Below are 13,395 nucleotides of genomic sequence, written 5' to 3' on the forward strand. Positions count from 1 at the left end.
CCCTGCACATGCAAAAGTGCTCCTTGCTTTTTGCAATTTCCCCACTTAGAGTCTACACAGCCCTCTGTCCTGCCTTCATGTCCTTCTATCTGAGAATCACCTGCACTTGTAACCTTAGTCTGATAACCAATAGATGGAGAAGGGAGCAGTAAGCAGATAAAATGAAATTTAACTGTTCCTACCTCTATCCAGAGTTTCCATTTCTGTATCAAAAGCTCTTTTCTGGCAAGACTTTGAGATTAGTGAACAGAACAAGCCATCAGGACAAAGGTTTCAGTACCAATATGCACCTTTTTCCCTTTGAGACAAGGAACCATTGGCTTAATGCTAGCAGCAGCTATGTTAGGAGAAGGAATCCTTGACAGAGTTCTCGGTCACCTTACCAAAACTTCCCAACTGCCTCTTCTCCAGGTGAAAGCATGGTTAAAGCAAAGATGCTTTCTAATACCTATATTAGTACTGCTTTACACAGTTGCATCGTCTGCTATCATCTCCTAGTTCAGGGGAGGTCAGCTTCCCATGTAGCTATCCTTTGCCCAGAAGATTATTAAAAGGCCCATCTCACACACTGTGTTTGAAGGTATGGGGGAAGCAATATGGTTCCTAGGTTGCCTGGGCTTGTCAGTTATAGGCTTAAGAGTAAAGCCATGGTCTCTCCCAACTACTGGAAGTGCTGATAAAGAAATCTTTCTGCCAAGATAGCTGCCTTGCTGCTTTCAGTGGGCAGAACAAGGCATTGCACAACACCTCCATAAAGAGCCAGTCAAGAGTTGAAGGAAGTTGCACAAGTACTTAATACCTGTGAAAGAACAGGACCTGAGCCCTTGTGGTAGGCGAGTCACACGGGTTCCAGTCCTGAAAAGCAGCATTTTCTCAGATAGACATCTTAAAAATGTAAGATACATAGCAGGCTATGAGAACTTCAGTCCCTGCTCCTAGAAACAATAAAGTTTACTCCATCAGAATCCATGCAGAATCCAGCAGGATTCCTTTCCCTTGGAAAAGCCATTTCCAGGTTGAGCTATTTCATTATTGTTCCACAGCTACAGCCTCCTCCTTCCTCTTTTCTTCTCAAGATGTCACAAGCGTTGCTAATAGAAAAGTAAAAATCCCCACAACAGAGCAGCTGCCAAGCACTAGATTACTCAGCCTGTTGCCCTCAAATAGGTTTATTGTGTCTGAAGCTTCAGTACATGCATCTACATCAAATACATCCATGTCAGAGGGGAAGTTGTGCAAATGTCTGGTAGTGCTTATCAGGACTGTGGAAACAGCACAGCTGAAACCTGGGCCATACATTAGAGACTAATTCTCAGTCTACAACAATAGTGTCTCTCAATTCCCTGAGGAGGGTGTTGGATTCCTGCTGCAGCACAACCTATTGGAGAGGAAGATCTTCTGTGTAAGAGGCGAGAGCAGCACATGCAGCTACAGCAAGATCAGGACCTTCTGAGCAGGCACTAAGTTTGTTCCATTCCCACTTCATTGTCACACAGCCTGGGGAGCTTTAGTCTGCCACTTCCTCAGATTTGAGCTTCCTCCATTTGAGAGAGGGGTGAAGTGCTATTAGCCTACTATATAGATAGAAGAAAATGCTCTAACATGAGTAGAAAAGCTAACATGCATTGTGAATTTCTCATACTGTGGCATCACAAGGAGAAATTAGGGAGAGGTAAAGACAAATGACAGCACCACAGAGGCAGCCTCAAGACTGCCTGCCACTGAAGGTTATCAAACTCCAAGGCCAAGCACACTTGATACCCAGCAGAACAGTATTCAGTTTCTGTTCACAGAAAGCTGCTTTGGCCCTAAAAGTAAGGGAAGCAAAAGCTACCTTTTCCTTCTCCAGTTTTACAGTTCCTTTACCTAGCTCCCTCAGCAGTTCAGCTGGCATTCTCCTCCTTGCATTCAGTCCTACTCTATGCCACCCACCTTCATCACCTCCATCCTCCCTTTTTCAGCCTGCACTCAGTCACTGGAGTGAATGCTACCGCATTCCCACTAAATTCAGGAAGATAGGATGTGGACAAACTCCCATTCCAGCCTACACATGCATGCCACTAACTTTCAGGGAAGAAATAACCAAGACTAAGGAGCTAATGGGTTTCCTGACTGAGGATTTTAGAAGTCTTTGCCATCTATCAAATCCAATAAACAGAAACCATGACAATGAAAACATGAGACATAGGGAAATTCATTCTGACCTCCCCAAATACCTTTTAAAGGACTCAATTCCGTACCTTTGAATTTGGAAAACAGAGGGAAGCTGGACATTCATTGCCTAAAACTTATCACAGTGAACAGCAAAAAACTTTCTGCTGCTCCCAGAGAAAGGATCCCTCAATTTAATGCATCTTACCAAATTCTTTCAGCATCCCAGGGTGAACAAACAGCTGGTGAAAGGTCCTGTATTGCCCAGCCCACAGCACTGCATTAAGTTTTCAGAGGAGTTAAAGACAGGATTGTGCCAAACACTGCTACTTGCTATGAAGAAATAAACCCTTGCATGGTAACTACAAAACACCTCCTGATATTATAGAGGGATGGGCTCAGAGGGAAAAGATAAAGCAAGCTTGTGTGGCTGCTTTGAGAGCCTAGAAACACTGGCATCCTTTCAAGGTCAGCCTGCTCTGAAGGGAAGGATGTCACTGTCAAAGCAAAAAGACTTGCCACTAAGTGTTCAGTAACATGGCAGGATCGGGAACAAAGCTCTTTTTCAGCTCACCTTTAAAAGAGACTGGACAAATCTCCTTTTAATACAAATTTTTATCCAAGTAGTAGAAGTTTTGATGTAGTGATGTCACATGATGCTTTGACTTAAGTAGTTCATCTGCTCAGTGTTTCAGGTTATATTTATAGGACAGAAATTTGTTATGAGAGGTTCTTAGACAAACTTCCTCCTGTGAAATAAGCACTCAAAAATCCCAGACTACCGTCCACCTATGCAGGAGGTTGTCTGTCTCTTGTCTAACAGTGTACCCACTTCCAGAAGTTACCTCTAATCTGATAATGGAACAGGAAGATGCCTACACACAAATTTATTTCATAAAACAGAATAATTTAGGCTGGAAGGGACCTCAGGTCTCTAGTTCAATCTCCTCCTCACAGCAGGGTCAGACCAGGTTACTCAGGACGTTATCCAGTTTGCTCTTGAAAAATCTTCAAGGATAGAGACTGTTCAACGTCTGGACAATTTGTCCCAAAGCTTCACTGTTCTCATAGTAAGAAAGCTTTTCCATATATTTAGGGTTACATGTACTACTCCCTGATCAAATCCTTCTAGTTTCCTATCAGCCAGTATCAAGTTGATCTTAGCGTTATCCCTCAAGTCAAATAAAGCTCAAAGAAGTGAACACAGTTCAATCTCTTGTACTCGCTGTTAGTGCCTTTTTAACTGAAGACTAAGTTACTTAAAGCAATTTAAGCAGAAATTAAAAAGAAAACTCACAGGTCTTCGTCTTACCTTGCTACATGGAAAAAAAAAAGAAAAGAAAAGAAAATCTGCAGTGTTTGCCAAGATCTCTTCACCCTGACCTTAAGCGTTGACAAACAAAAATGAAGTTACCTCCTGATGCATATAGGCCTGATGGGTCTTTCAAAGCTTCTTAAGCTATAAATTCAAGTCTTTCCTGTCCTGAGGTCTGTGGAGACTGAGACTGTCACTACTGAAGACAAAAGCCTCACAAGGAGACAGTTGAGTCACTGAGGAAGTGATTTTTTTCCTATAGACTGTTTAGAAAACTGCTGTGCTCACTTGGCAGAGGGATGTTTTCAGAAGTCACTCCTGCACATCTACAGCAAGAGTTCACCACACAATTATCACAGGTTCTTTAATCAAGTTTAGACTGTTCAACTTGAAATCATACTCTTCGGTTCCTCCAGCACCTACCTATATGCAAAAAGGCTTCCAGGCCTCCTTTAGTGATGGACAGTTTCAGTAGGACCGGGCAGAGTTGAAGCAACATTGTTATTTTCAAATAATACCTTTTGCAATTCACCTCCAAAAGCGTCTGGCATCCGTCCCTTTGCTTTCACAAGAAAGGATTTCCCCCAGCCCCTCCTCTCGAGTCACATCTCAAACCCGTAACCTCTGCAACAGATGTACCTGCACTGCATTAGATAACACATTCGTGTGGTCTTGTAACAACGATGGCAGCAACACCTTTCTCCTCCTGTCCCCTGACCTCTGGCCAGACTGGCAGTGGCGTAGGTCTAGGAATTCCCCTTCACTCTCCAAAAATCACTCGCTACATGAGTGGTGCTGTGGCTCAGACTTAGGCACCAGTGGCCTTCCCTGTGAGAGCAGGCATACTTCAGCATCGCCCCTGGAAACAATCCTCTCAGGGCATGCAGCTTAGCCACATCACCCTTTAGGAAGGGCTCCACCTTACAGGAACAGAGCACATCTTTTTAAGTGGAAAAGATGAAAGCCAGAGGCTGGGTGTTCATACAGACTTCATGCTCAGTGCGAGTCTTTGAAGGCAGGAAGGCCAGGGAGGGGAGGGCGGACAGGGAAGGAGAACACTGTCTGGCTAGAGGCTCTGAATTGCATCACTACCACAATGAAGTGTCTGATGGCTTGTGTTCTTCTTGGCTCCTTCCCCTGCTGTGCTCCACCTTGAGTTACGTGGTTGACACTCATGATAGCACGAGCCATGCGCTGTAGTCTATAATCAGCTGGGAGAGAAACAAGTTGCAGGAACACTTTGCATCATGTCAGCTTCTGCCTCCTCTTCCCTACCCACAGGTCATCTCGAGGAGCCCAGCTTCAACTGTGCCCGCCACCCAGACAGAACAGTCATTCATGTTCCCAAGCAAGGAGGTGCTGCATATTAATTCAGAACAAACAGGGGTCAAGATCTTCCAAGCTTGCAGATTTATTTCAAAGAATGAATGCAGAATTACCTTCAAAACAGCAGTTTTTATTATTGAAGTTAATTAGGTACTTTGCTTTGAAATACAATTTCTCCTCTTGCATCAAAGGGCTGTTAATTTTAGTCTTGTAATAAAAAAAGCAGAAGAAATGAAAGCAGCATCTGCTTAGAAGAGATGAATGTAAGATAAAAGGTGTCTGTGACAGAAAGCTGGCAGAAGCCTTATGTTTTCTATTCAAGTTTGATCTGGGAACAACAACTCTTAAAACATAATAAAAGCTGTGGAAAAACCCTTCCCAAGTCCAACAACACAGCCAGAAGATGGAATTATTCCTCTCCAACCACTGCAACAGCCAGTCAAGGAGATGAGTCCAGACAGATCCAAACTTGCTATCTCCCTGTAATCAAGCACTTTGGCTTGCTCAAGTTCAGATATCCCCCCTTGCAGCTTTTGGTCCCCTCTTGCCTTTCAAGCCTCCAGAGGGAAAGCAGTTCCCTAGGAATCTCCCTCAGTAAAAAGGAAGCAGAGTCACACCATGGCAGAAAGCCTCCAAAATGTTTTGGCATAGATGGCTTGCAACCCAGCCAGAGAGGAAAAAAGCACTGGCATTTCTTGTCTGCCTAGAACGATCTGTTCTTTGCAGAGAGTCAAGTCAGGATCATCATGCATTTGTTATATAATACAGACTTTTAGACACTGTGCTCAAGTCCAATTCTGTAAGAGTAACACAGAGGCACTGAAATTTGTCATAAGAGTGCATCCAGAGGAGGTCATCTCTATTCTGCATCTTCATAAGCTTTAACTAGATTTATTACCCACTTCCTACAGCAGGCCAAAGAATGGCAGCTTCTTTACAGGAAGCAAAACATTATCAAGAGCAACCATGCTGTGGTGTACAATGAGCTTCCACTGAAAACAAACCAAGCACTTGTGCTCTGCAGTGCAACTCCTATGATCCAAACGGGGAGAGAGATATATAAGCATCTGGCATGTCTTCTCCTCAGTATTTCTGAGGATAGTCCCTCCAGGTGTTTTCATTATGCAGACTCAGACACTCTAGTTTTAGTCTGGGCCACCTTAATCTGCCATATGAGGTTTTGAGTGGAAGAGAAAGTTCGTTTCCTGTCCCTTCCCCCTCCTCCCCTTTTTAGTAGCAAAAAGCTTCATCTAGCAAAGCTTGGGGGCAAGCATCTAGAGGGGCCCAGATAGCTAGTATTCAAGTGAGCTGCTTATTCTTGTATATCTGTCCTAGCTATGAAGCATGACCACAAAACAGGACTTGCCTGAATGGAAATACTATGTGCATACATTCGCTACCTGAGTAGATTGACTCACCATGCACATACAAAAATCCTGAGTTGAAGTAAAAATGTATTGGAAGAATGGATTCCCGTCTTCCACTGATTAGCTTGACAGCTAACATGGAAAGCTATTTATAATCTTTAAGCTGTTTGAAACTATCAAGCAAAGGAAAACCAACATTATGCACTCAGCTTGAGCCAACTTATTGCCAGTCTCTAGAAACTGGATGTTCACCTCCTATTTCTGAAACAGCTGCCAAAAGCTATGCAACTCCTAAACAGCGGTTATGTGAGCAACAGCTCAAGAAAGCCAGATACACAACAAGTGCTGAGCCATTTGTCAGTATTTAGCAAACCATACCATCAGCATGCTTAGCAAGGTAACCCCTCTACATCCAGGATTATATGTAAGCAACAAGCCATCGCACAGCAGTTTACAATGAAGTGCTGAATTAAGAGGATATTCCTGGCAGACAGATTACACAAGAGACAGCTCACGCTGCCAGCTTTACTGGAACATACACAGCAGCTCCCTAACGCCCAGAGCATTCTGGGATGATGCCTCACAAGACTTCTGCCTTTTCATTAGCTAAGTTTAATGACATGGTTGGACTCTATATTTAAATGTAATTGACCTGGGACATACCATAATTAGGAAAAGACGGTACACAACTCAATGAAAGTTACAGCTGGGCACACAGTCTCAAAATTACATAGTATTTTGCTTTCAGCACTACCTGAAAGGTTCCTAAGAAATTGCCCAGACTGTTTCAGAGATAGGACAACCAAAAGCTTCAAGTAGGTTCTTTCATCACTCTGCACTGCAAAAGGCTCGACTTTGAGTCAAGAGGAGGATTAGAATAGCCTGCCACAACAACCCAGGTAAAACAGGTGTTCAAAGGTATTTAAGGAAGTACAGAAGAACTTTAGAAAGCCCTTCTAGTCTGGCTGCCTTGAGTTTTATCCCTATAAAAATGCAGCTAGACAAATCCAATCTGAGAAAGGACAGCAGAGCCAAAGTGAAATGAGCTAAAGCACGTTACACAAACTACAGCTGCACAAATACATGCATTGTCTTCAGAGGACATCTGTATTGTAGGGTGGCCAGATATTTCCAGTAAAATTGTTCTGGAGTAACTGAGTTGTGGTAATACAAGACTATAATACTTTTCACCCCAAACCATGACTAAGATGTACACCTACAAAAGCATTCAGTTCCATTGCTAGTGGTTAGTATCCAGAGTGGCTGCTTCCGGAGGCTGGGAGCAGACTTTGCCCTTTTGTTTTCATAGAATCATAGAATCAGTATGGTTGGCAGGGACCTCTGGAGATCATCTAGTCCAACCTCCCCGCTCAGCAGGGTCACCTAGAGCATGTTAGATGGGGTTGCATCCAGGCAGGCCTTGAAGATCTCCAGAGAAGGAGACTCCACAACCTCTCCGGGCAACCTGTGCCAGTGCTCCGTCACTCTCACAGGGAAGAAATTCCCCCTCACGTTCAGGCAGAATTTCCTGTGCTTCAGTTTCTGCCCATTGCCTCTTGTCCTGTCACACGGGACAACTGAAAAGAGTTTGTCCCCATCCCCTTGACACCCTCCCTTCTGGGCTACACTCAGAAGGGCATTCCTATGCAACAACTTCACTAGATCAAGCTCTGTACATCAACCAATATTTTAAGTGGTTTCCTCATCACCTCCTGTATGCCAATATTAAACTGCACCTAGATCATTTAGAGTGATGAACCAAACTTGTGTGATCTGTTCCAACATTACTAGCTTACATAATGGTAGTACCACTCCATGGCAAAAAAGGGGAGTATGAGGTAATACAGTTCACATCAGTTGCCTCACCATGCACAACTGGAGCAACTGGTTAGAACATAGTCGTGCTCTGAACCACGGAGTATATATAATGCTGAAGAAACAATATTTGCACAGGCTTTTTGACAACAAACAGCATTAATTGTCCCCTTTCTAGATAGCATCTGAAAGCACATACAGAAGTTTTTACTCTGAGCCATTTTAGACAGTGTAAACATCCAGACTCACTAGGTTTTTCTTGTATGAAGTAGTCCATCTTTGGCCCCACGTGCAATAAGTTTCTCTCAAAACATCCACTTCCAGATGGATCCACCTCATCTCAGTATCAACAGCAGCTACATCCAACAGGGGCGATGCTGGAACATGGAAAGGCTGCAGTTAGAAGTAGCCATGACAACTTCTACATCATTTTGGGAACGATACTAGAAGGTATCCTTCTAGCATAAAGGGAATGGAATCTTCTTCCTAGCAGGAGGCTACTACCCTTTATTTTAAAAGGCAGAGCAACATCCCAAAGATACCTCAGCTGAAGGTCAGTTTAATGTAGGGACACTTAGCTTTATGGAAAGTTTAGCCTGACAACAGTCCAATATTATAACTTTTAGAAAGAGAGCTCTACGAAAATGATTTAAATATGTTCTTTGCCTGAGAAGATTCTGCCCACCAGTAAGCTTAGTTTTAGTTATCAAAGCCATACCTACATCCCTGCTCTTCCTGCAATTTAGGTTCAAGCATCACTTTGGAGAGGACAAAATATCTCTGAAAACTTGAAGTAACTGAACATAATTTGGGGCTCTAACTCCGAAGTGCAGCAGAACTTGCTCACTCATTTTACAGGAGGTGCATACAGCCACAGGTGACAATGAAATCCAGCACAAAACTGACTGATCTGCCAAGAGTCTACTGCAAAGAAGGTAGCTACTAGCACATGATGTTCATAAGGAAAAGTTCCTTTAAACTCCAAGTAGCTTTTCCTTTATTTAAAGCAGCAGCAAAATCTCTCCCAGGGAAGGAAAGAGATGGCCACTCCTCAAAATCCAAAAGCCTTTCAGACTGTTTTGGGAGGATGCGAACAAGGTATTTATTCCTTCTGCTTCCACCTTTTAAGACCTTACCTTCCTGACCACTAGAGGCCTGAGTAAGCAGAGTTTGAAGAACACATGTTCACCTTCTCCTCCTTCCCCCTCCCTTCCCTTGGGCTTTTCAGCAGACTAAACTGTGGGTTTCCTCTCTGAAAGAGAGAAATTCCAGTACCTGTAGTTAAGCTGGCTGCTTTCTGCTTTGACTACTCCAGACATTACTGTCTGAGTCCCTTCCATTAAGGTTACCCATTCAAAAATGTCTCCAATGCGAGAGATAAGAAACAGAGCAAGAGTCAGCAATGGGGCAAGTTCATTAGATGTAAGCAAGCTTGAGTTGTCTTATCTGGGCATTAAACAGCTGCCAGAACTTTTAGAGTTCAAAGGCAAGACAAAAGCCCGTACAGTCAACCTATCCTCCCAACATACCATAGTCATCATGGGTCCTCATAAATCAACATGCCTTCTAAATAAGTGTTTAATATAAACATTTGTACAGTCACTTAATCCCTGGTGAACCAAGCTATTTGATGTGGGCCACAGAAAGCTCCCATGACATCAATGGAAAGTTTCCAATTAGGAAACCAAGTTTGAAGCAGGTTGAAAGAACTTAAAATATATAGAGAAAGGAGGAAACCTTATGGAAGCAATCAGAAGAGATCTGTTAAGATGCACTCCTTAACATGCTTAGGAATAAGCAGAAAACACAAGCTGTCTTGCATTTTCAGAATTTAGTAATTAAGAATTCTAAACACATAACCACAGTTATGTTAGCTGCTACATCATTTCAAGAGCTAAGATTCTGTCTTCTCTAATGCTGGTCAGCCTCAGCCACTTACAGCACATTCATTTGTCTTTTTTTGTTTTTTTTTTTAAAGCAGCCCTTGAAGTCTTCCTTCTCCTTTTGAAGAGGCTTGATGGCTCACACAGCTTTGCTGAGTTTTGTTATGTACAAGCAGCAACCTGCAAAGAATGGAGAATGCGTCTGCCACCCACCCACCCACCCCAACATCCCAAACATAGTATAGACTTATGCTGTCTAGGATATCTTGTGCTTAGAATACTAAATAAAACCACTATATCCAACAGGATTTTCCTCACTTAAAAACCTTACAGCAGACAAAATCTACCTTATTTCTACAGTCAATTCATTATACAATGAGTATATATAGGAATATATATATATATTCCTATACTCAATGAGATACTACAACCACTTAATACTGCTAATGTAACCAGTTGTAGATTAACTGTAAGCCACAGTATCAGGCCTGTTCAATCACGGGACTGCAAATTAAAGCCAGGACACCTGGAACGGCAGTTTTGCTTTCAGTGTAAATACTGATACGGACTTCTGCAAATTGTCAAATTTGTCAATTGCTAGTCTGTAGGCTGAGGTACTCTCACAAGGTCAGTCAGGTTGTCTAACATTAGATGGATTCCACTACTAATGACATAACATTCCAGTAGATAAAGACTTTTCCAGCACAACTATAGCTGGTGCTCAGGACTTAAGTTGGCCTAAACCAATCATTTCTCCGAAACCCAAAAGTCAAGGTTACACCTAGAGCTCTCCTTGTCAGAGCCAAGAAGATTAGAATAACCTGCCACAACCCAAACCCAACACTACATAATTCAGGCATTTAAATACACTTAAGGAAAGGCAAGGATGAGATGTGTCTCATCAGTACAATAATATACTGCCAAGTGAAGTACTAGAAAAACTTGGATCACTCAAGACATTTGAGGGGTGACCATTAACAGTAAAGAAGCAGTCACTTCTCCTAGATCCATGGCTGACGTACTGTTTTCATTTTGGCAATAATTTCATAATTATCCCACATGTACAATTTTTCAGCTCACTATCAAAAGACAATGCCCTACTGCATTGTCTTCTGCACCATCCACTGCATCTGCCATGTCCAGAAGTACAGCTCTAAACTGAAGCCACCCTACCACTGTTCCCTGCAGACAGAACCAAAGCATTGGTCCTACTGCACTAGGATATGAAGGAGCTGGCTACAAAGATGTTCATCCTGGTTAAGCACATCTAGGCACGTATTAATTGGATTGCCCAGTTTTTCTATCAGACTTGTAGGCAAAAAGGGTTACATTCAACAATCTGCAAAACCATTTTTCCCTGCTGCCAGCCTGCCACCTGCTGGGCCATTTGCTTTGTCCACTCAAAGCTAAGGAGAAGACTTTCATTTGATGTCCATTCAGCACCACAGCCCTGAGTTGGGCAGGATTTCAAGCACAAGCTTGTTCTGTGCATGGTATAAACATCTCCAAATAAGATTTAATATATGGAACACTGCATTAGCTCAAAACTTATCCCAGCAGTAAAAGTCAGATTTCTGCTGTATCTGTTTTGCATCTTGAAATGGAGATCCCAGGAAGCCAAGTGTTCTCTCAAGACCAGTCTTGAGTACTACTGTAGCCACTGAGAAGCAGTGTGTGCAGAAGTCTTGCATCAGAAAGTCTCTTCCCACATAAGACTTTAAGAGCCATTCAGTTCTTGTTTCTTCCCAGAAACAGTGAAACCATTAATTCATCTTCTCCATTTTACAGGAGCACTTATCCAGTAGAATACAGACCAGCTGAAGATAAGCCATATATCCTGCTCTTGAATGCTCCTTGATGCATACCAGAAGCCACACCATCCTTCAGGCACAAAGCCAAAACCTGTTTCTGCCTACTAAGTTTAGTCAAGGGACACTGCACATGTTCCAGCAATGTGCAGTCAATGGAAATTCCATTTACTCTCACCAGTAAAATGCTGCCACAAAAAGGCACATTCACAGCAGCAAGCTGAGCAGTTCCACCTAGAGCAATCTGGCCAGGAAGGGAATGCCAGGCACACTTGCATCCCTGCATCCAGGGACAAAGACTGAAGACACCCCATGCTGTTCATGTTTTCCCCAAAAAGTTCTTAGGAAAATCCCCCATCAAGTGGGTATGCAAGTATACCTAGCAGCAAAAACTATTCTTCTGGAGAGACTGAACTCACAGAAGAGGTACATTCACCAGAATTCCTTGCAGGTAAACATCTGGACATGTCTGCCATCCAGGAGTGACACAGCATAGTTGGCAAGTTTCCCCTACCAAAACAATACACTACTTCTCTGCTTCTCTGGCTATGGAGCAAGAAAGAATGTAGTTGCACAATCACAGCCTCCCTGCAGATGTGGGTTTTTGCTTGTTCCAAGCCAGCTCTGGTCAGGTGTCCCCCTCCCACTTAATGTTGACACACTAAATGTCTCTAGCAAATCCAGCTTAGGCTCCACACACTGGGCCAGTCCTGATTACTCAGCTATCAGGCCGCAGACTAGAGTATAATCCATGCCAAAAATTGAAGATTTGGGCCTGTGTGCAAATATGGCCTGCTCCTGCAACAACCTCACTGGAAGGCAACTTACTAAGGCTGCTCAGCATGCATCACAGCCAGAAGATGAGCAGTGCATCAGGAACACTGCTGTCTCACTGAGATACCAGAGTTAGCTAGATTGAGCATAGCGTGCAAGTCTTCCAGGACAGCTCAAACAGTTCCTTCAATATTTGTTTCTTGCAAACACTGTTAAGAAAGTTAGATCATTTAGTAGCTTGTCAGTTCCTGAATGCATCATCTCCAAGTCTGTAAGCTTTAAGGCAGGTAAAGAATCACAATATCCAAATTCCAGGATCAACCTCAATCACTGAAGTGGGCCCATATTAATAAAAAGACACACATTTCAATCTTTTTCTTCCCCATCCCAACATACAGCAAGTCAAATCCACAATTTGGAACATGTCGCCAAGCTAATTTGTTTCCACGCCTTAGATGTTCACCATCACCAGGTGCCCAAGCTAACAGCCACTTCACAACAGTGGAATTGCCCCTTTTTAACTTCTCTAAATGCAAGCAGCAACTAAACACTAGCAAGAGTGTGCCACATACCAAATCCTGCAACAATATCCTGCCAGAATCAGTCCCATGTGTGCAGCCCTCCTGCCCACTTCCTCTTAGGCTGCAACTAAGCTATGCAGGAAGATGTGGGAGATGCACATGCATGAATCAATACCAGAGCCAGGGCTACAAGGCTGAAACCACTTAACTGCTTGTCTGCTCCTTGTTGCAAGAGACACACAGCACTCAGAAAGCTGTGAGAGGAGAAAAGTAGTGTCCCATCTCACAAAAGATGAAACACAGATTAGGTTGATTAACCCCATTCCCCAGCTCCATTTTGTCCCAGCTGGAAGTACACAGCACACCATATGGTAAATCCCAGAACATCAGCCATGGGACATCAGCCAAAGAAACCACACACTCAAACCTTTAGCA

General features: G+C 43.2%; 1 protein-coding gene across 2 annotated transcripts in view; it reads right to left on the reverse strand.

Moving 5' to 3' along the window:
* Nucleotides 1-13,395, reverse strand: part of SPSB1 (splA/ryanodine receptor domain and SOCS box containing 1) — a 41,517-nt gene that overhangs the window by 19,973 nt on the left and 8,149 nt on the right. Inside the window, exon 2 of one of the 2 annotated variants that reach the window (XM_062593313.1) lies at nucleotides 8,224-8,351. The exons of the other annotated variant lie outside the window; for it this stretch is intronic. The gene's annotated coding sequence lies outside the window, so the exon portion shown is untranslated. The remainder of the gene's footprint in view (nucleotides 1-8,223; nucleotides 8,352-13,395) is intronic. 2 annotated transcript variants of the gene reach the window in all.

The sequence above is a fragment of the Rhea pennata genome, chromosome 22, assembly GCF_028389875.1.
Source record: "Rhea pennata isolate bPtePen1 chromosome 22, bPtePen1.pri, whole genome shotgun sequence".
Taxonomy (NCBI): Eukaryota; Metazoa; Chordata; class Aves; order Rheiformes; family Rheidae; genus Rhea; species Rhea pennata.